This window comes from Carettochelys insculpta, chromosome 30, assembly GCF_033958435.1.
Source record: "Carettochelys insculpta isolate YL-2023 chromosome 30, ASM3395843v1, whole genome shotgun sequence".
Taxonomy (NCBI): Eukaryota; Metazoa; Chordata; order Testudines; family Carettochelyidae; genus Carettochelys; species Carettochelys insculpta.
The window spans coordinates 16323165-16343658 of NC_134166.1; positions in this window are offsets into that span (position 1 = coordinate 16323165).

The window sequence follows — 20494 nt, forward strand, 5'->3', positions numbered from 1 at the left end:
AGCTTTGAGCCAGGCCTAGCCTGAAAAAGGCCAGGAGAAGGCAGCCAGGGAAAACTGTTAAAAGGCAACAGGGCAGCAGCCAACAGGGGAGTTTGCCTGGGAAATGTCCAAGAGGAGTAAGTGTGTCTTTTGGGATTGCTCCTCCCTCTGTCGCAAGATTCTCCTCCTCTGTGAATGTGTGTCGCCCACCCCATACATCTGGCGGCACCCTGTCTCCCACGAGTCGGGAACGAGTAGGCAGATTGTCTCAGCAGGTTGTTCCACAACCACAGCTGGTTCATCCATTTGGACGTACTACGTTCCATGGGTCTGTTCTCCACCAGAGTCAGCACAAAATGTCAGACATTCTGCTCATTCCACAGTCACAGTCAGGTCTGCCTCAGACATATTCACACTCCTGTGGGCAGGTCACCTGATATATGCCTTTTCCCCGATCCCAATGGTCCACAAAGTTCTGGTCAGCATTTGCAGGGACAGGGCTCATATACTCCTGCTGTCCCTTTCGTGGCGCAGCCAGAACTGATTCACAGCGGTACCGACAGCTCTACTGCTCCATCCAGACTTACTCACCCAAGACAGTGTCTGGCTTCTCCCCCTCACAGCATGAAAGTTCCAGGGCTAAACCAGCTGGAGCTCCAATGCCTGCAGGCAGTGAGGAAGGTGTTCCTGGGAAGCAGAAAGCTCCATTAGAGCCTCTTATCTTGTTGAGTGGAAGAAGCTTTTGTGCCAGTGCACTGAGGCTCCTGCCACCCTGTCTGACCTGCTTCTCTCACCCTGAGCTACGAGCTGGCCTTGAAACAAAAAGGCCACCCCCCTACTTCTGTTCGCTAGAGTCCACCTGGCAGCTCCATCACCCTTCCAGCCTTGGTAACAGGGCTCTCTCTCACCAGCCCCTTGGTGGTGCGACAGTGCAGTCATGGCCATCCACACAGACTTGGGACCTCATTTTGGTGTTCTCAAGTCTCCTGCAATCCCCCGCTCCCGCACCGCTTTGAGCCCTGGTTACATGCTCTGTCCTCTCCCTTTCCTGGGAGGTAGGGTTCCTAGCGACCAGCTGTCAGCTCGGTGAGTATCAGGGCTTGGGGAACTGATTTCAGACTCATTTCATAAGGACAAAGTCCAGCACAGACCGCAGCCGGCCTTCCTGCCCAAGGCGGCATCCCCAAGTCACTGGGAACAGGACAATTTCCTCCTGGTGTCTTTCCAAAGCTCCCCACTGCTTCCAGGCAGCAGAGGCGTCCCATCCTGGATGTCTGCAGGGCCCTTGCACTCTGCATCAAGCTCGTAGCCACTCAGGAAATAGACCCAGCTATTTGTTGTGGCCGCAGGCTGAATGAAAGGACTCCCAATCTCATCAGCACGACTCTACTCCTGGAGCATGGATGGCATCCGTGCCTGCTGCGCGCTAGCCAGGATCCCATCTCTGGCCATCACCCCCATTCCATGAGGGCTCGTGCTTCCTGGACTGCCTTCCTCACGCAGGCGCTGACACACGAGACTTGTAGAGCAGTGGCCTGTGTGTATACGCACTGTCCGCACTCAGCTGGCATGGCTTGGCAGGCTAGGAACAGTGCAGTTGCCAGCAGAGCAGTTCTCCAGTCAGTGACCCCACCTCTAGGGGAGAAGCTGGGAGGTGCCCATTTGAACCAACCTGCACAAGCACTCGAAGAAGGAAACTGGTGACTTGCTTCTCGTAACTGTTCTTCAAGATGTACTGTTCCAACCTCTTCCCCCATCTTTGAGCAGGAGGGAGCCCAAGAGGGGCTGGCGGGGGAAGGCACATATTGAGTGCCAATGGGGGCTGCTAAGTGAAAACCTCCCCGACGCCCTTGGAAAGGAGGTGAAGGGCACATTTCAGAGAATGGTACAAGCGGGAGTATCGGAGAGGGAGCCATGTTAGTCTGTAGCTTTGAGGGCAACAAGAAGTCCTGTGTCACCTTACAGACTAACAGATATTTTGGAGCATGAGCTTTCGTGGGCAAAGACCTGCTTCATCAGATGCAGGAGTGGGGAGTGGTGTCAGAGGGTATTTATAGAGTGGGGTCCCAGAGAAAGGGGGGGGCCAGAGCTGACAAGGTCTATTCAGCAAGGTGGAAATGGCCCAGTGTCAAGAGCACTTATCAAAAGAGGAAAAAACAAGTCGGATCAGACGGGGGATATGAGCCATTGTCAGAGTCTAATGGGGAGATATTAGCACCCAGGGCAGAGAAGCCACCTTGTAACCCACCAGCCACTCCCAGTCTCTGTTTAATCCATGGTTAATGGAGTCAAATTTGCAAAGAAATTGCAGCTCAGAGATTTCTCTCTCCATTTGATTTCTCAAATTTCTTTGTTTCAGAACTAACATTTTTTTCCTCATGGTGGCAGCAGCGACTTGAGCAATAACAGTGCAAGTGCTGAACCTGGAGCTTAAAACTCCTGCCTGAGCCATGGAGAGAACCCAGGAGTCCTGCCTCCCAACTCTGCTCCCACTCTAACCCACCAGACCCCACTTACCTCCTAGAGCCACAGAGAAAACCTAGGCAGCCTGGCTTCAAGTCCCTTCCATGGACTCACTGATGTAAGGGGGAGGAGGAAATGGCAGCAGGGGAAGAGAAAGCCCTGTGTGCTGTTCCACCCTGGCCTCCCTTCCTTCACCCTAGAAAACATCATATCAGCCTGGCAGTGCCCAGCTCTGTGCCAGCCTGGGGCTCCACGCTGCTCCTGCCAGGTTTGTGACTGGACTCCTGGGTTCTCTCCATAGCACTGGGAGGGCAGGAGGGTCAGTAAGTTAGAGCGAGGGCAGGAGAGGGCCTAGGAGCCAGGACTCTCTCTCTGCTTAGGGAGGGGACTGCGGGCTGGTGGGCTTGGCCCCAGAGGGTTTCCCCCCAGGTCAGATTGGCCGAGGTCCCAGGAGTTCTTTGCCTTCTCCTGCAGTCCAGGGCTCTCACAGGTGTACATGGGGGATTCCCTCCGTATTAGCTGGAGTCTGTAACTCAGGTGTGGGGCCAGTAGTGACTTGGCTGAAGGGGGACTTGTTACAGAAGGGAGTAGATGAGGGGCTGTGGCCTGTGAAGTGTTGGAGGTCAAACCAGAGACGGCTCCATAAATGGATGGTGGTCGGTTTCAAGCGCAGTGCCCTAAGGCTCGATTCTGGGGCTGGTGTTGTTCATCTTTATTAATGACCTGGATGAGGGACTGGATTGCACCCTCAGCAAGTTTGTGGATGACCCTAAGCTAGGGGGAAAGGTAGGTACATTGGAAGGTACAGATAGGATCCAGAGTGACCTGGATAAATTGGAGGATTGGGCCAAAAGAAATTTGATGAGTTTCAACAAGGACAAGTCCAGTGTCCTGCACATGGGGAGGAAGAATCCCAAGCATTGTTGTACGCTGGGGACTGACAGGCCTAAGCAGCAGCGCAGTGGAAAGGGACCTAGGGGTTATGGTGGATGAAAGGCTGGATATGAATAAACAGTGAGCCCTTGTAGCCAAGAAGGCCAACGGCATATGAGGGTGCATTAGGAGGAGCGTTTCGACCAGATCTGGAGAAGCTGTTGTTCCCCTCTACTCAGCACTGGTGAGGCCACATCTGAAGTATTGCATCCAGTTCTGGGCTTCCCCAGTATAAAAAGGGTGTGGATTTGCTGGAGCAGGTTCAGCGAAGGGCAACAAAAATGATTAAGGGTCTGGAGCACAAGACCTATGAGGAGAGGCTGAGGGATCTGGGCTTGTTTAGCTTACAGAAGAGAAGACTGAGGGGTGATTTAACAGCAGCCTTCAACTTCCTGAAGGGGAGCTCTAAAGAGGATGGAGAGAGACTGTTCTCAGTGGTGACAGGCGGCAGAACAAGGAGCAATGGGCTGAAGTTGCAGAGGGAGAGGTGCAGGCTGGATATTAGGGAAAACTATTTCACCAGGAGGGTGGTGAAGCACTGGAATGTGTTGCCTAAAGAGGTGGTGGAATCTCCATTCCTAGAGGTTTTTAAGACCTGGATTCACAAAGTCCTGGCTGGGATGATTTAGTTGGGGTTGATCCTGCTTGAAGTGTGATGGTCCCTTCTGATCTTAAAGTCATAGAATCATAGAATCCTAGGGCTGGAAGGGACCTCAGGAGGTCATCTAGTCCAGCCCCGTGCTCCAAACAGGATCAACCACCACTAAGTCATCCCAGCCAGGACTTTGTCCGGCCACGACTTAAAAACCTCGAGGGATGGAGAATCCACCACCTCTCTAGTAACGCATTCCAGAGCTTCTCCACCTGCCTGGGGAAGTAGTTTTTCCTAATATCCAACCTACACCTCTCCCTCTTCAACTTCGGACCATTGCTCCCTGTTCTGCCACCTGACACCACTGAGAACAGTTTCTCACCCTCCTTTTTAGAGCTCCCCTTCAGGAAGTTGAAGGCTGCTATTAAATCCTGCTGTGTGGCATCACCTGTGCCGAGTAGAGGGGAGCAACGACTACTCAAAGCTGTGTCTACACGTGCACGCTACTTCGAAGTAGTGGCACCAACTTCGAAATAGCGCCCGTCGCGGCTACACGCGTCGGGCGCTATTTCGAAGTTAACTTCGAATTTAGGCGGCGAGACGTCAAAGTCGCTAACCTCATGAGGGGATCGGAATAGCGCCCTACTTTGACGTTCAACGTCGAAGTAGGGACTGTGTAGACGATCCGCGTCCCGCAACGTCGAAAGTGCTGGGTCCTCCATGGCGGCCATCAGCTGGGGGGTTGAGAGATGCTCTCTCTCCAGCCCCTGTGGGGCTCTATGGTCACCGTGGGCAGCAGCCCTTAGCCCAGGGCTTCTGGCTGCTGCTGCGGCAGCTGGGGATCTATGCTGCAGGCACAGGGTCTGCAACCAGTTGTCAGCTCTGTGTATCTTGTGTTGTTTAGTGCAACTGTGTCTGGGAGGGGCCCTTTAAGGGAGCGGCTGGCTGTTGAGTCCGCCCTGTGACCCTGTCTGCAGCTGTGCCTGGCACCCTTATTTCGATGTGTGCTACTTTGGTGTGTAGACGTACCCTCGCAGCGCCTATTTTGATGTGGTGCTGCGCAACGTCGAAGTTGAACATCGACGTTGCCAGCCCTGGAGGACGTGTAGACGTTATTCATCGAAATAGCCTATTTCAATGTTGGCTTCACGTGTAGACGTAGCCTAGATCTGCTTGAAATGCTCCCCCTAATGCACCCTTGTATGCCATTAGCCTTCTTTGCTGCAAGGGCGCACTGTTCACTCATATGCAGCCTTTCATCCACAATAACCCCTAGGTCTCTTTCCTCTGTACGGCTGCTGAGCCAGTCGGTCCCCAGCCTGTAACAATGCTTGGGATTCTTCCACCCCAGGTGCAGGACTCTACACTTCTCCTTGTTGAACCGCATCAGATTTCTTTTGGCCTAGTCTTCCAATTTATCCAGGTCACTCTGGATCCTTTCTCTACCCTCCAATGTATCTACCTCTCCCCCTAGTTTTGTGTCATATGCAAACTTGCTTAGGGTGCAACCTAGTCCCTCACGCAACTCATTAATAGAGATGTTGAACAGCCCCAGCCCCAGAACTGAGCCTTGTGGCACTTTGCTTGAAACTGACCACCATCCAGATATTGAGCCATTGACCACTCCCTGCTGGGCCTGACCGTCAAGCCGCTTTCTATCCACCTTCTAGTCCCAGGATCCAATCCGTAGTTCCTTAACTTATGGACGAGAATGTCTGTGACTTCTCTCCCAGCTCTGGGAGGGGAAGTGGAGTCTGGTGGGATACAGCAGGGGAGTGAACTGTGTCCACAGCCCTGTGACTGACTCCTTCTGTGACATTGGCCCAATCCCTGCTGTGTGGCTCAGTTTCCCCCTCTTTCAGCAGGGCCAGGCAGCTCCCAGCGGAGGGGCTGTGAGGCTGGAGAGTGGGTGCCTTCCACACCTCTCCTTGTGCAGATGGGGTGTGTTGGGGTGGGCCTGGCACTGGTGGTACTAGCCGGCCAATACTGCTGCAGCACAAACGCCTCCTTCCCCAGTGTGGGTGTGGTGATGGGGTTATGGGGCCAGCCCCCGGCACTGTGGATCCTCTCATGTAACTGTCCTCTCTCCCCCAACTGCCAGAAGAGCCATGGAGCCCATGTGCCTGGTACAGCCAGTGCCCAGCTCTGGTGCTTTGCAAGTGAACCCTGCTGCCTTGGATGTGCTGTGGAGCCTCGTCTGCCCCCTTCATGTCCTGACCATCTTTGGGCCCTGCGGCCTGGGGAAATCCATCCTCATGGACTGGCTGGTGGGGCACAGTGAAGGAGAAGGGTCTCCACTGTTCCCCCTTCCCTCTGCTTGGGCTTCTGCCAACCCCTGTGCCCCAGTGCCCTCCTCAATGTCCCTTGCCTCTCCATCTGGGCCTGGGATTGCTGAGAGCTGATCTTGTGGGACCCCTGGGATGGAAGGTGGAAGTGGGAGTCCCAGCAGGCAAACCCAACTGTGACTGACTTGGCTGCCAAGAGTGGTTGGGAGGATCCATGGCACAGCTGGGGGCTGCCAGAGGGGTTCAACCTGCTCCAGAGGGCTGGGCAGGGGAAGGGAGCAAGGGACAGCTGTGTGAGACACAGCTGCAGGAGGGGAAAACTGGTAGCACCGAGGCTGGCCTCCCGGCTCCACTTGTTCAGGTCAATCAAGTGCAGAGAGTCAGAGCAGAGCCTGAGGATCAGTCCTGGAGAAAAGGTGAAGGGAGCCTCGGCTTGTCGGGAAAGCCAGGTGGGGAGCCCTGGTAGGAGGAGAAAGCCAGGCTGGAAATGAGTGGTTGGTTGTGACTGATGAGGGGGCTCATCCTCAGCCTTCAGGCGCATCTGCATGGCTGAGGGCGGCTCTCTGGGCTGGGATGTCAGGAGTCAGGTGGGGCGGTCACAGGGGTCCTGCTCTTCTGGGAATCGGAGCTTTGGGGCTCAGGCAGGCCTCTGGCAGGACTGGTCTCGCTTTACTGGGTCCTACTGCAGTGCCAGGGGCTGTTCTGACCACCATGCTGGGGCTCCTCCAGCCAATATGGTCATGCTTCTATGCCTCTGCCAGCACCTCCCCGACCTCCTTCTATCCCGCCTCTCTGCCAGCACATCCCGACCCTCAGGCTTCCCTAACCCCTGTTGCATGGATCTCCCTTGATTTCCCCATCCCCCCCAGCCTTCCCTCCCCCACCCACTTGGGCTTCTCCAACTCTCCAACGCCAATCAGCACCCCTGTCTCCCTACAGGCTTCCCCCGCTCCTGAGGGACTTGGCTGTGGTGCCTGCTCCACCCAACTCAGCCCAGCCAGGCCCTGGTGTTGCTGGATACAGGCCGCGTCTACACGTGCACGTTACTTTGAAGTAGCGGCGCCAACTTCGAAATAGTGCCTGTCATGGCTACACATGTTGGGCGCTATTTCGAAGTTGAAATCAACGTTAGGCGGCGAGACGTCGAAGCCGCTAACCCTATGAGGGGATGGGAATAGCGCCCTACTTCGACGTTGAACGTCGAAGTAGGGACCATGTAGTCGTTGCGTGTCCCGCAACTTCGAAATTGCGGGGTCCTCCACGGCGGCCATCAGCTGAGGGGTTGAGAGACGCTCTCTCTCCAGCCCCTGTGGGGCTCTATGGTCACCGTGTGCAGCAGCCCTTAGCCCAGGGCTTCTGGCTGCTGCTGCTGCAGCTGGGGATCCATGCTGCATGCACAGGGTCTGCAACCAGTTGTCGGCTCTGTGGATCTTGTGTTGTTTAGTGCAAGTGTGTCTGGGAGGGGCCCTTTAAGGGAGCGGCTTGCTGTTGAGTCCGCCCTGTGACCCTGTCTGCAGCTGTGCCTGGCACCCTTATTTCGATGTGTGCTACTTTGGCGTGTAGACGTTCCCTCGCTGTGCCTCTTTCGATGTGGTGCTGCCCAACATCGGAGTTGAACGTCGAGTGCTGGACGAGTGTTCCTGGGAGAACAGCTGCCTCCTGAGCAGTGTGCTGCCCGACTTCGTGTGTGTAGTAAGATGGGAGGCCTAAGCCCATACAGAAGAGGCCTAGTGTGAGGCCTGAGGCCTAGGAACAATGGACAAAACATGGCTCAAAGCAAAGTTGAGCTGTGAGCAAGAGGCAGCCTCTGCTAACAGAGCTTGGCACAGACAGGGCTGAGAGCACAGCGCACTCACTGGTAACTGGCCCAGGTGCAGAACAATAACTGATGTAAGTTGAAATCACAAGGTCTCACCAGCTCATTAAAAAGCACCTTGCTACCCAATCCTTAGAGCTACAGACCCAGGCTCAGGAGAGGGTCTAAAATGACAGCGTGATGGGTAGAGATGCTCTAACCAAACCATGAGGTGTAGGGAGATGGGCGGTATCTAAGTAGCATCAGAAGGTGGTAATCTGACAACGTCAGAGGGTGGTAACCTGAAACGTCAGCAGTAGAGCGTGCTTTGGCGAACAGGAGCAGCTAACAGGGAGTTTGCCTGGGAAAGCACCCTGGAGGAGCTCACGTGAGTGTGGCATTTGGGGGGCTGCGTTGTGAGCTGGTGGGTTGAATTTCTTGCTGTGGTGCCTGTGCGTTTGTTTCATTTTGCAGTGAGGGGCAGTTTGCAGAGCTGCCTGTGTGCCTGAGCTTCTGTTTTGCAGAGGCGGCAGTTGGAAAGTGTGTTTGGCAGTTTGGCAAGTTTGCAAGGTGTGAATTGGGAGAGCTTCCTTCCAGGTGGGCCATCAAGGGCTGATTAGATTGGAGGCAAAGGCTCTGAGCCCGGCCTAACCAGCTAGCAGCTCTATGAGAAGGCAGCCCCAGCGAACCCTGCGAGCAGCAAACAGGAGCAGCTAACAGGGAGTTTGCCTGGGAAAGCATCCTAGAGCAGCCCCATACCTGTTTTCACCTTTCTTATACGGGGTTTCTCTTGTGCCCTTCAAGGCGGCACTAGGAACAAATAAGGGATATCTGAAAAGGAAAAAATGGAGAGTGACATGGCTGGTGAGAGGTCTGTTGTTGTGACCTGCATGTCATGTGCCATGTTTGTCTTTCTCCCGAACGATAGAAAGGAGGATTTTCTCTGTACCAAGTGTAAGCTGGTCGCCATTTTAGGAGAGAAGGTTAAAGGACTTGAGGCACAAATATCAACCCTCAGGTCCATCAGAGAGGGTGAAGACTTTCTGGTTAGAAGGCAACAGATGATACTGCAGGAACAGCAGGTTACCAAGACGAGGAGAACTGGAAGTTACCTCCAGGAGGAGAAAACCAGTTCCAGTCGCTCCAATTCCAGTGGAGTTAAGTAACCGCTTTGAGCCTCTCTCCACAGGTGATACAGCAGAGATAATTGGGGCTGATACCTCCCAGGGATTGTATCTGAAAGAGTCCCCACAATTTAGAAGGCCTGGGATGCGCAGTCCTAGGGATGGGAGTTCTATGACCACCACCCCTAAGGGAAAAAGACACGAGTGGTGGTGGTGGTCAGGGACTCCCTCCTAAGAGGGACGGAGGCATCCATCTGCTGCCTGGACCTAGAATCCCGGCAAGTTTGCTGCTTGCCTGGAGCTAGAATTTGGGATATTACAGAGTTGCTGCCAAAAATTCTTCAACCGGTAGACTATTACCCCTTCCTCCTACTTCATGTAGGAACCAATGATACAGCCAAGAACAACTTTGATGAGATCACGACAGACTACGTAACCCTTGGGAGAAAGATCAAGGAATACGGAGCACAGGTGGTCTTCTCGTCTATCCTCCCTGTGGAAGGAAGGGGGCTGCAGAGGGATCGTCAAATCACAGCAGTAAATGCGTGGTTGCGTACATGGTGTAGCAGGGAAGGATTTGGTTTCTTTGACCATGGGATTCTGTTTCGTGAACAGGGATTGCTGAGAAGAGACAGGATCCACTTCACTAAAAGAGGAAAGAGCATCTTTGCGGGCAGGCTTGCAAACCTAGTGAGGAGGACTTTAAACTAAGTTTGTTGGGAGAAGGTGACACAAGCCTGGAGGTAAGTGGGGAAGGAGGAGGGAACAATCAAGTGGGTTTCCTGGGTGAAGAGGAGAAAGTGGGCCAATCGGCCCCTTCTCTAAGATGCTTGTACACTAATGCCAGAACCCTGGGGAACAAACAGGAAGAATTAGAGGCCCTGGCACAGTCACACAAGTATGTGGTGGTTGGAATAACTAAGACTTGGTGGGACGATTTGCATAAAGGGAGCACGGTCATGGACGGTTATAAATTGTTTAGGAAGGACAGACGGGAGAAGAGGAGGAGTTGCGCCCTATGTGAGGGAGCAGTGTGATTACTCAGAGCTCCAGTATGAAGAAGGAGAAAATCCAGTTGAGTGTCTTTGGGTTAAGCTTAGAGGTGGAAGTAACAGAGGTCATGTTGTAGTAGGTGTCTGTTATAGGCCACCAGATCAGGGAGAGAAGATAGATGAGGCTTTCTTCAGGCAGCTTAGTGAAGCTTCCAAATCACAGGCCCTGGTTCTCATGGGAGACTTTAATCATCCAGACATTTGTTGGGAGACCAATACAGCAGCACACAGACAATCCAGGAAGTTTTTGGAAACTATTGGGGATAACTTCTTGGTACAAGTGCTGAAGGAACCGACCAGGGCCGTGCACAACTTGACCTATTGCTCACAAACAGGGAAGAACTAGTAGAAGAAATAGAAGTTGGCGGGGGGAACTTGGGCTGCAGCGACCATGAGATCGTAGATTTCAGGATCCGGACGAAAGGAAGAAGGGTGAGCAGTAACATACAGACCCTTGATTTCAGAAGAGCAGACTTTGACTCCCTAAGAGACCGGATGAGCAGGATCCCTTGGGAAACGAAGATGAAGGGGAAAAGAGTTGAAGAGAACTGGAAGTATTTTAAAGACGTTTTAATGAAGGCACAGGAACAAACAATCCCGCTGCGTAGTAAGAAATGCAAACATAGTAGGCAACCAGCTTGGCTTAACAGGGAAATCCTTAGTCAGCTTAAATTCAAAAAGGATGCATACAAGAAATGGAAACGAGGACAGTTGACTGAGGAGGAGTGTAAACATACGGCTGGAGAATGCCGGGCAGTAATCAGGACAGCGAAAGCACAATTGGAACTGTAACTGGCAAGGGATGTGAAGAGTAACAAGAAGGGTTTCTACAGGCATGTGAACAATAAACAGGTTATCAGAGAGGGTGTGGGCCCATTACTGGATGAGGGAGGTAACCTAGTGACAGATGATGCAGGAAAAGCTGAAGTACTCAATGCTTTTTTTGCCTCAGCCTTCACAGACAAAGTCAACTTCCCAGTGATGGTCCTAGATGATGCAGTACAGGAAGGTGGGGGGCAGCCATCTGTGGGGAAGGAACAAGCTCTGAGCTATCTAGAAAAACTAGATGTGCACCCACCCAGTAACCTGGGAACTTCACACACCCCCTGGGCTCCTCAGAGAGGCAATGCTTCCCCACTCGCCAGCACAGCCTCTGAGTGTACAAAAGGGCTTTCAATGAACGAGGCAGAAAGGTCAACTAGTTAAGCTTGGGAAAATCCCACCCCCTGAGTTCAAAGCCAGCCCACAAGTAACCGTCCCAGCTCAAATGGATTGAGCAGTGTCCTTGGTTTCTCAGACTCACCAGTCCAATACTGTAGCCAGCCAATCCACACACCCAAACTTTCTTTGTACCCCACCTTTCAAATGCCAACTTACAACTCTGTCCAGTCCGTGCAGGTCCTGACACATCACGCTGTGTGTGTATGGAGATGCTGGTGGTATTCAGTGTCTGGAGAGAGTGTGGATTGGTGGTGATGGACCAAGAAGCTGGTTGCCCTGTATGTGCAGGTATAGAGTGTGTGAAGGTGAGGCACTGCACAGGAGGACTGTCTCCACGACAAAGGAGCGGTCGTGAGGGAGTCAAATGTGAGATGTGAACCACCAGCCTCAGAAATAGCTCTCGCTATGACGAAGTGAACCCCCACCTAGGTGGATTAGCTCAACCTGCACTGGTAGCTAATTCTGAAGGAGAGCAATGTCTGGCAAACCCACTGACCACTACACTCACCTACACGCTTCGAGCTTCCATCCTGCACATATGACATGATCCATCATTTACAGTCAAGACCTGAGATACAATCGCATCTGCTCTGATCCTACCAACAGAGACTGACAACTACAAGATCTCTACCGAATATTCATAAACCTGAATTACCCCGAGAGAAGTAAAAAAACAAATCAACAGGGCCAGACGAATACACAGAAACCATCTACTCCAAGACAGGCCCAAAAAAGCCAAGAACAGGACACCCCTTGTCATTACCTACAGCCCCCAACTCAAACCACTGCAACACATCACTAAAGACCTACAACCTATCCTTAATCAGGATGCCACACTCTAGAAGGCCCTAGGTGACAGGCCTGTTCTCTCCTACAGACAACCTCCCATGCCCTTGGTGGGCGTGTTGTTTGGGTGAGATCCAAGTATATACCGGAGTCTGGGGCTGGGCCCTTTGGGGTCTGGAAGAATCTGTGCAGTGTTGGGTGAAACAGGCTTAAGAGCCTCTCACCTGAAGTTGGGGGTTGTTGGTCGGGGCTGGTACAGACCAGTCCAGCTGGGAGGTCTTTGCTTGTGTGGCTTCTGGCTGGGCAGTGGGGCTGGCAGAGGTGCTGTGGTGGTTGGTTGGACTTGTCTCCATGAGAAAGAAATCCCAGCCTGGGGCTGTAACTGGCCTGGATTTTAAGCAAAAGTACCCTGGATTGATTTCTCTAGCTGTGCCCAGAAACCCCATCTTATTACATCCCCATTACGTTGAATGTGTAGTTGGGGTTGTTTTTTCCAATGTGCATTACTTTACATTTATCCACATTACTTTTCATTTGCCATTTTGTTGCCCAGTTGCTCAGTATTGTAAGATCTTTTTGAAGTTCTTCACAGTCTGCTTTGGTCTTTAACTATCTTGAGAAGTTTAGTGTCATCTGCAACCTTTGCCACCACCCAGTTTACCCCTTTGTCCAGATCACTTATGAGTAGGTTGAACAGGATTGGTCCTAGGACTGATGCTTGGGGAACATGACTAGTTACCCTTCTCCATTCTGAAAATTTACTTTTTATTCCTACCCTTGTTTTCCTACCTTTAAACCAGTACTCAGTCCACGAAAGGATCTTCCCTCTGATCCCAGGGCTTCTTAATTTATGTAAGAGCCTTTCGTGAGGGACCTTGTCAAAGGCTTTCTGGAAAGCCAAGTACATTATAGCCACTGGATCCCCCTTATCCACATGTTTGACCCCTTCAAAGAACTCTTTAGATTAGTAAGACATGATTTCCCTTTACAGAAACCATACTGACTTTTGCCCAACAAATTATGTTCTCCTATGTGACTGACAATTTTATTCTTGACTCTGGTTTCAACTAATTTCCCGATACCGACATCAGATTTACTGGTCTGTAATTGCCGGGATCACTTCTCAATCTCTTTTCAAATATTGGTTTTACATTAGCTGTGTTCCAGTCATTGGGTACAGAAGCTGATTTTTTTAAAGGATGGGTTATAAACCACAGATCTGATGTAAGCTCATCCCTCATTAAACGAGTACTTTATTTATGAGTATTTGCTTAAACGAGGGATATGTACACCTCCCTTATTTCACTCAATGAGTGAACTCCCCCCGCTGATATGAACGTAACCCCCTCCCCTCAGCTCCAACCCCCTGTAGGCTGACCCCCACCCGCCAGCACCACAGCCCCAACCCACTGTGGCCAGACCCCCCCCCCACAATTGGCCCCGTGTCCCAAAACCACGGCAGCCTGACTGGCCCCACGGCCCCATACTGCGGCAACCTGACCTGCCCTGCAGCCTGACCCCCTCCCCACTGGCCCTGGAGCCAGACCCCCCCCGGTGGCCCTGTGGTCCCATACTGTGGCAGCCAGACCCCCCATGCCAGCCCCACACCATGGCAGCCTGAACACCTTGCAGTTCCGCAGCCAGACCCCCTTGCTGGCCCCACAGCCAGACTCCGCCTGCCACCTGACACCCATTGGCCCTGCAGCCTGACACACCCACCGGCCCCGCAGCCCCAAACCACAGCAGCTTGAACCCTCCCTGCCCCCCACAGACCCAACCTGCCACCAGATTTTAACCCTCCCTCCTGCTCATGGCCCCAAACTGCCCTCAGCCTTTAACCCTCCCCAACCCTCGCCCCCCCGCAACCCAAGGTTCACTCACCTTTCAAAAGCAGCGCCAACTGCTGCTGCTCCTTCCCCGAGTTAGGCGCACTAGGAACCAATCAGAGGCTTTTACCGTTATTTTAATGGGAACTGTGTCCCTCTTACGAGTTTTCGCCTATGGGCAGAAGGTTGGGACACAGTTGTGCTCGTATAGCAAGGGATGAGTGTACTTAAAAAGACTTTGGTATTGCTGCTTGAGTTTTTGGCTAGCTGGTCTTCAAACTCCTTTTGGCTTTTCTCATCACAGTTGTACATCTAATTTGGCAGTGTTTATGCGCAGCTCTGTTTTCCTCACTAGGATTTGACTTCCATTGTTTAAAAGACGCCTTTTTATCTTTCACCACTTCTTTTTATCTTCTCATTTTCTAATTTCCACCTCCGATTCAAACCCAGCTGGGCTCCTCCCTGCTCTTTGTTGAGGGACAGAGGTGTTACCTTCCACCTTATGTTACAGCCCCCATGGGTCATCCCCAGCTGGTGTGAGCTGCTCTGCCTGTCTCCCTCTCTCTCACACACACACACACACACACACACACACACACGCGCGCGCGTGCACACAACCCCCGCCCCCCCGCCACTACATCACATTTCCCCACATTCCAGACCGAGCTGACTGGGGTCACTCAGCCAGTGACCAGGGGCAGGTCAAAACCCCCCCCAACCACATAAAGCGCCAGCTGTGACGTTCGCGCTCCCCTTTGCCTGGGCCTGCCGCGGGGGTGTCCTGCTGGAGACGCTCCCCTTGTCCGGCTGCTGGACGACGTTGAGGGGCCGGCGCGGCCCCTCCCTTTGCAGCTGTACCAGCCCTTCCCCTTCCCTTGGGCTCTGCCCGGGGCTCCCTGGCCGGGCCCCTGAGCTCCGCAAGCCATTCCCGGAACTCCAGGACGCCCTCCACCCCCGACTCTCCATCCGGGGGAACCTCCCCCCACATGACTATCTCAGCAAGCCCAGGGTCCCCTCCCCCTTCTGCACCACGCATCAGTCGGGGGTCACCTCCCTGGGAGCAAACAGCAGGTGGGACAAGTGCTCCTCCCAGTCCTGCGGGGGCTGGTGCATAAAGGCCTCCAGCATCTGCCTCAGTGTCCCACGGAACCTTCCCACCAGCCCGTCGGGCCGGGAGCGACTCCCCGAGGCCCAGGAGAGCCGGGTCCCAGGCTGCTCTCATCAGCATCGGAGCAGGTGGTCATGAACTCGGCTCCCTGGTCGCTGAGGACCTCCTGGGGGGACCCCACCCTGCTGGAAACGGCCGGCAGAGTCTCTGCCACCGTGTCTGCCTGGGTAGAGGACAGAGCCGTGGCCGCGGGGTAGTGATGTCCAGCACCCCCGGGGTGTATTTCTTCTCCATCCGAGTCGCCTTGTCAATAGGCCCCAACACTTCTATCGCCACCTTCGGGGAAGGCTCCTCTACGACAGGCAGGCGCCTCACAGCAGCTTTCCCCCAGCCTCGGGCTCTCCCCACCCTCTGGCCGGAGCCGCAGGCCCAGCCGTACCGCTGCACGGCCGCGAATATCCCCGGCCAATGAAAGGCCTGAAGCAGCTCAGCCGGGTGCCCTGAGAGCAGGTCGTCATGGGCCAGGCGCAGCAGCCTGGGCGATACCTTTGGGGAACCACCAGCTACCGCTGGACCCCCCCATGATCCTCCATTCCCTGGGGGGAGCCGCTCCCGGTACAGGAATCCCTCTTCCGCAGGAATCGCTCCTGACTGGCTCCCCCAGGGGCTGAGCCGCACCCCAGCCAGCCCGGCCCTCAGTGTCTGTGAGGAGGGGTCTGCCTGCACCTCGGCCTGAATTCGGCAGTGGGGACAGGACAGGGACCTGTTCCCCACCACTGCCTGAGCCCGGAGTCCCAGCCCTGCTGAGCCCTGTGCCTGTCGGGTGGGGGCCCTGCGCCCCCTGCCGGGTGCCCTCCCCTGGGTCAGGGCCGCTAACTCCTCACTAGCTCTGGCTACGGGTAGCAACCAGAGCACTGGGGGGTCCTTCTGGCCACTCCTCTGGGTCGCCCCCCATCAGCACCTCCATAGGCAAGTTCTGGAGCACCCCCACTTCCTTGGGGCCTCCTTAGCCCCATTTCAGATGCACCCGGGCTGCAGGTACCTTGAATGGGGACCTGTCTGTGCCCCTCCCTCAGGGTCAGCTGGGGGTTGGGCACCAGGCGGTCTGGGCCCACGTGCTCAAGCTGGGCCAGCGTCACCCCCTCCCCCATGTCCCAGAAGCCCATCACCTCCCTGCCCCCACCGCAGGGGCACGAGGCAGTCGCTGTGCAGGGGCAGCCCTGCCCCCACCCGGCACACGGAGACGCCCGCCTCTGGGGCGTCCGGTCTCCCGGAGGTGCTGGCCTGGGGATCCCCCACCCCCCAGCCAAGCTGAGGACGTATTGCCAGCCCCTCCCCCTGGGCAGCCGGCTCCTCTGGCTGCTGGGACCCCACCCAGCTGACCCCACGAGGCCTCTGGCTGCTGGGCCTGTCTGGGACCTCGGGGCACTGGCCTGTCTGTGCCCCTCCTGCCCACGGCGATAACAGCCCAGGTCTCCTTGTGTCCCTCGGGCCGGCTGCTCCGCCCAGGCCCTGGCCGGCTCTCAGGGGGCGGAGAGCTGGGCCCTGTTTGCTGGTCTTGCCCTCTTGGTCTCTATGGGATTCACTTTCAAACCTGGCCTGGCTGTCCATGAACTCATCAGCCAGCTTCCCTGTGCCACGTGGGTCCCCCAGCTGCCAGTCCTTGAGCCACAGGTCAGGCAGACACGCTCCACAGAACCACTCTATGACCATCAGCTTAACCAGGTCCTCTGTGGTCTGTGTCCCCTTCCCAAACACCCCCTTGCGGTACTATCGTGTCAGGCGGAAGGCCAGGTCTGCACAGGTCTCCTCTGGCCTCTTCTGCGCCTCCTGGAACTTCCTCCTGCATGCCCTGGCAGTCAGCCCGATCCTAGCAGCAGGGCCTGTTTAACCTTTTCATAGTCCTTGGGCTGCAGCCCCTCCAGCTGGTTGAGCTCCCTTGTGTCCTTCTGATCCAGCCAGGGTGTGAGCCGCAGGAGCCATTCAACTGAGGGGACCTGGTGCAATTTGCTGACTCGCTCAAAGAAGATGAGAAACCCACCCAGGTCCCTCATGACCTTACACTGGGACAAAGTAACTGTCAGTCCTGGGCCTCCTGGCCCTCTTCCTGCTCACCACAGCCGGGGGCACTTGGCTGCTCATCTCTGCCCTGGTCCGCTCATGCTGCTGCTCTTTCTCCGAGTCTTCCAGTTTCCTTAACTGCACCTTGATTGCCAGCTGTTGCAGCTCTGTCGTGGGGAACCCGCCCAAGACGAACCACTGCGGGTGAGGCGTGGCCTGGTGGGGACCGCGTCTGTCTGGTGGAGTCCAGCCCACACTCCTGCCTGAGAGTCTGAAATGCTCCCAGGAGGTGACCGACTGCACTTTCCTGGGACAGGCCCCAGGCCCCTGGGCTGGTCACTTTCCTCCAGTCAGGCAATCGGCTGGTCCTTGGTTGTCTTCTGCAGGGTCAGGCCCCTCACTCTGCACAGCCCCATGAGGTCTGTCTTCAGGGGTTGGGGGTAATCCATTTCCCCATCATTCCCTGGGAACCAACTCACCAGCTGAAGTTGTAGCGCCCCAAAGCTCCCAGGAATCACCTCGTTCTGCCTCCAGCACTGTGATGGGGTTCAGGAGTCCCCCTGCACTGCACCCCGTCTGCTGGCAGGAGTGACTCTCACTCAGCAGGTACAACAGGAGGTTTATTAGGCAACAGATGCCCAGTTTCTCACAGAAACGACAGTACAGCAGCCAGAGACAGTCCTTCCAACCCGTCCTGGGGAGAAGACCCCGAGAGGTGCCCCTCTGGGGTGTAGCTTTCCCCCTCCTCCGGCTGGCTCCTTCCAGCTCTCTCTTTCCCTAGCCTCAAACTGCCGCCCCCTGATTCAAAACCCAGCTCGGCTCCTCCCTCCCTCTTTGTTCAGGCAGAGGTGTTACCTGCCAGTTGTAGCCCCAGGGTCATCCTTAGCCACTGGGAGCTGCTGCTTGCCTCAGACACCCATCCTGACTCACACATGCACTCCCCCCACTCCATCACAAGCACCCTCTGGCTCTTGCAAGCCTCCTTCCCTCTTACTGCGCCCCGTTAAGCAGTGCTGGAAGTCCATAGGGTGGATGGGAGCATTGTGATTAAGGGAGAGTGGTTGGGGGGGGGGGGCCCTGTGCTGTGGAGAGCAGGGCAGGGGGTGGTTGGGGGGCTGTGTGCTGCAGGGAGTGGATCAGGGGGTGAAAGGGGGCACTGTGCCGCAGTTAGCAAGGCAGGGGCTTGGGGTGCTGTACTGCAGGGAGGGGAGCAGACTGTGGACGGGGCGCTGCAGTGGAGGGAGCCGGATTGGGGGTGGACGGGGGGTGCTGCGCTGGAGTTAGCGGGATGGGGGTGGATGGGGGGTGCTGTGCTGGAGGGAGCGGGATTGGGGGTGGACGGGGGCGCTGTGCTGGAGTTAGCGGGATGGGGGTGGACGGGGGGTGCTGTGCTGGAGGGAGTGGGATTGGGGGTGGACGGGGTGCTGCGCTGGAGGAAGTGGACAGGGGGTGGACGGGGGTGCTGCGCTGGAGTTAGCGGGATGGGGGTGTACGGGGGGTGCTGCGCTGGAGGAAGTGGACAGGGGGTGGACAGGGGGTGCTGCGCTGGAATTAGCAGGATGGGGGTGGACGGGGGGTGCTGCGCTGGAGGAAGTGGACCAGGGGCTTGATGGGGGGGTGCGGTGCTGCATGGAGTAGGGCAGGGCAGGGCAGGAGTGAATGGCAGCACTGTGCTGCGGAGAGCAGGGGCAGAGGGTGAATGTGGGGGGTGTGGTGCAGGGAGTGGGTCGGGGTGGATTCAGGGCCATTCTGCCATAATTGGGATGGGGTTTCACTGGGGAGGGTGGGATTCTGGCTGGCCAAGGGTGCTGGGTTCATCAGGAATTGCACTACTTGAGGGGCATTGAGGGCCTGGGGGGAGAGGGAGGTGGGGGGCATGGAGCGCCTGGGGGGAAAGGCGCACAGAGTGCCAGGGGGTGGGGGGCACATAGCGCCTGGGGGTGGGGAGGGAGTGGGGCACAGAGTGCCTGGTGGGTAGGGGGCAGTGGGGGGCATGGAGCGCCCAGAACGGAGGTGGGGGGCACAGAGTGCCTGGGGGTGGGGGAAGGTGGGGGGCACAGAGCGCCTGGGGGTGGGGGGAGGTGAGGGGCACAGAGCGCCTGGGGGGAGGGGTCACAGAGTGCCCGGGGGATGGGGGGAGGTGGGGGGCACAGAGCGCCTGGGGGTGGGGGGAGGTGGGGGGCACAGAGCTCCCGGGGGTGTGAGGGATTTTTCATCCCTCGGGCATAATCGTCCCCGTGGGCCAGGGGAAAGAAGCCTTTGGCCATTTAACATCAGTACAGGGGCAGGTAGACTCTAAAAGGTACATAGGCTGCCAGTCAGCAGCCCCCTGTAACGGTCACTCTGTGTCAGTTGGTTTCCCCGGTAACCTGAACTCACAAACACCTCAGAATCATGGATTTGAAATCCAGGCCCCTCATTGGGTACAGGTGAAGCAGCTTCTAGAAGCTTCCCTGGCCCAGAGGACCTGTTTGAAAGCATGCGCTTGGAACTCTCATATGTAAATAGCCTCATGAATTATGTATAAGATCACAGAATATAAGGCGGCGCCAGACAGCGCTCGCTGGCCCTTGGCGCGGATACGACTCCGCAACCTGCATGGGGAGGTGCTGGCCCCTGAGGCGTCCACCAGCCCCTAGGCCAGCTGCCTCAAGGCGGCGAAGAGCTCCAGCTGGGAAGCCTTTGCGAAGATTCTTTGAGTCGGCACCATCGTCACCCAGCAGGGCCCGTCTGCTGTGGTGCTAACTGTACCTCAGCGCTAAAAGAGCAAAGGCAGCTCTGAGGTGAATCTGGCGAGCGGCGAACTGGCCTCACCCCTAGGGTGAGGTACTGCGCGCTTGCCTGCTAGAGCCCAGAGCCTGCCATCACAGCGGCACCTATGCTTCCACCGCCCGCCATCTTGTCATCGCTTCACGGCACTGGACTTTCACTGGACTGGACCTTGCATAACCGGACTGGACACGTAAACCTGCTTTAATCCCTAATCTATATCCACTCCCACCTGGGTACTTGGGACCCTCTACGAGGGAATGGAGGGTTGCTCCTTCGTTGTTCCCTTCCCTGACGAGGGGAGGGAAGTGCCCGGGGGCCCGACCCCATGAGGCCGGGCCTGGACATCCCAGGCAGAGTTTACCATTGTAGCCAAACTTCGGCACATATAATTAATAATTAATGTTCTTTAATAAGTTTAAGTTATTATAAATGCTATAGTTGTTTTACCCTCAATGTTTTAACGATAAGGTAAAGGCTCTAACTAACCCTTTCCCCTT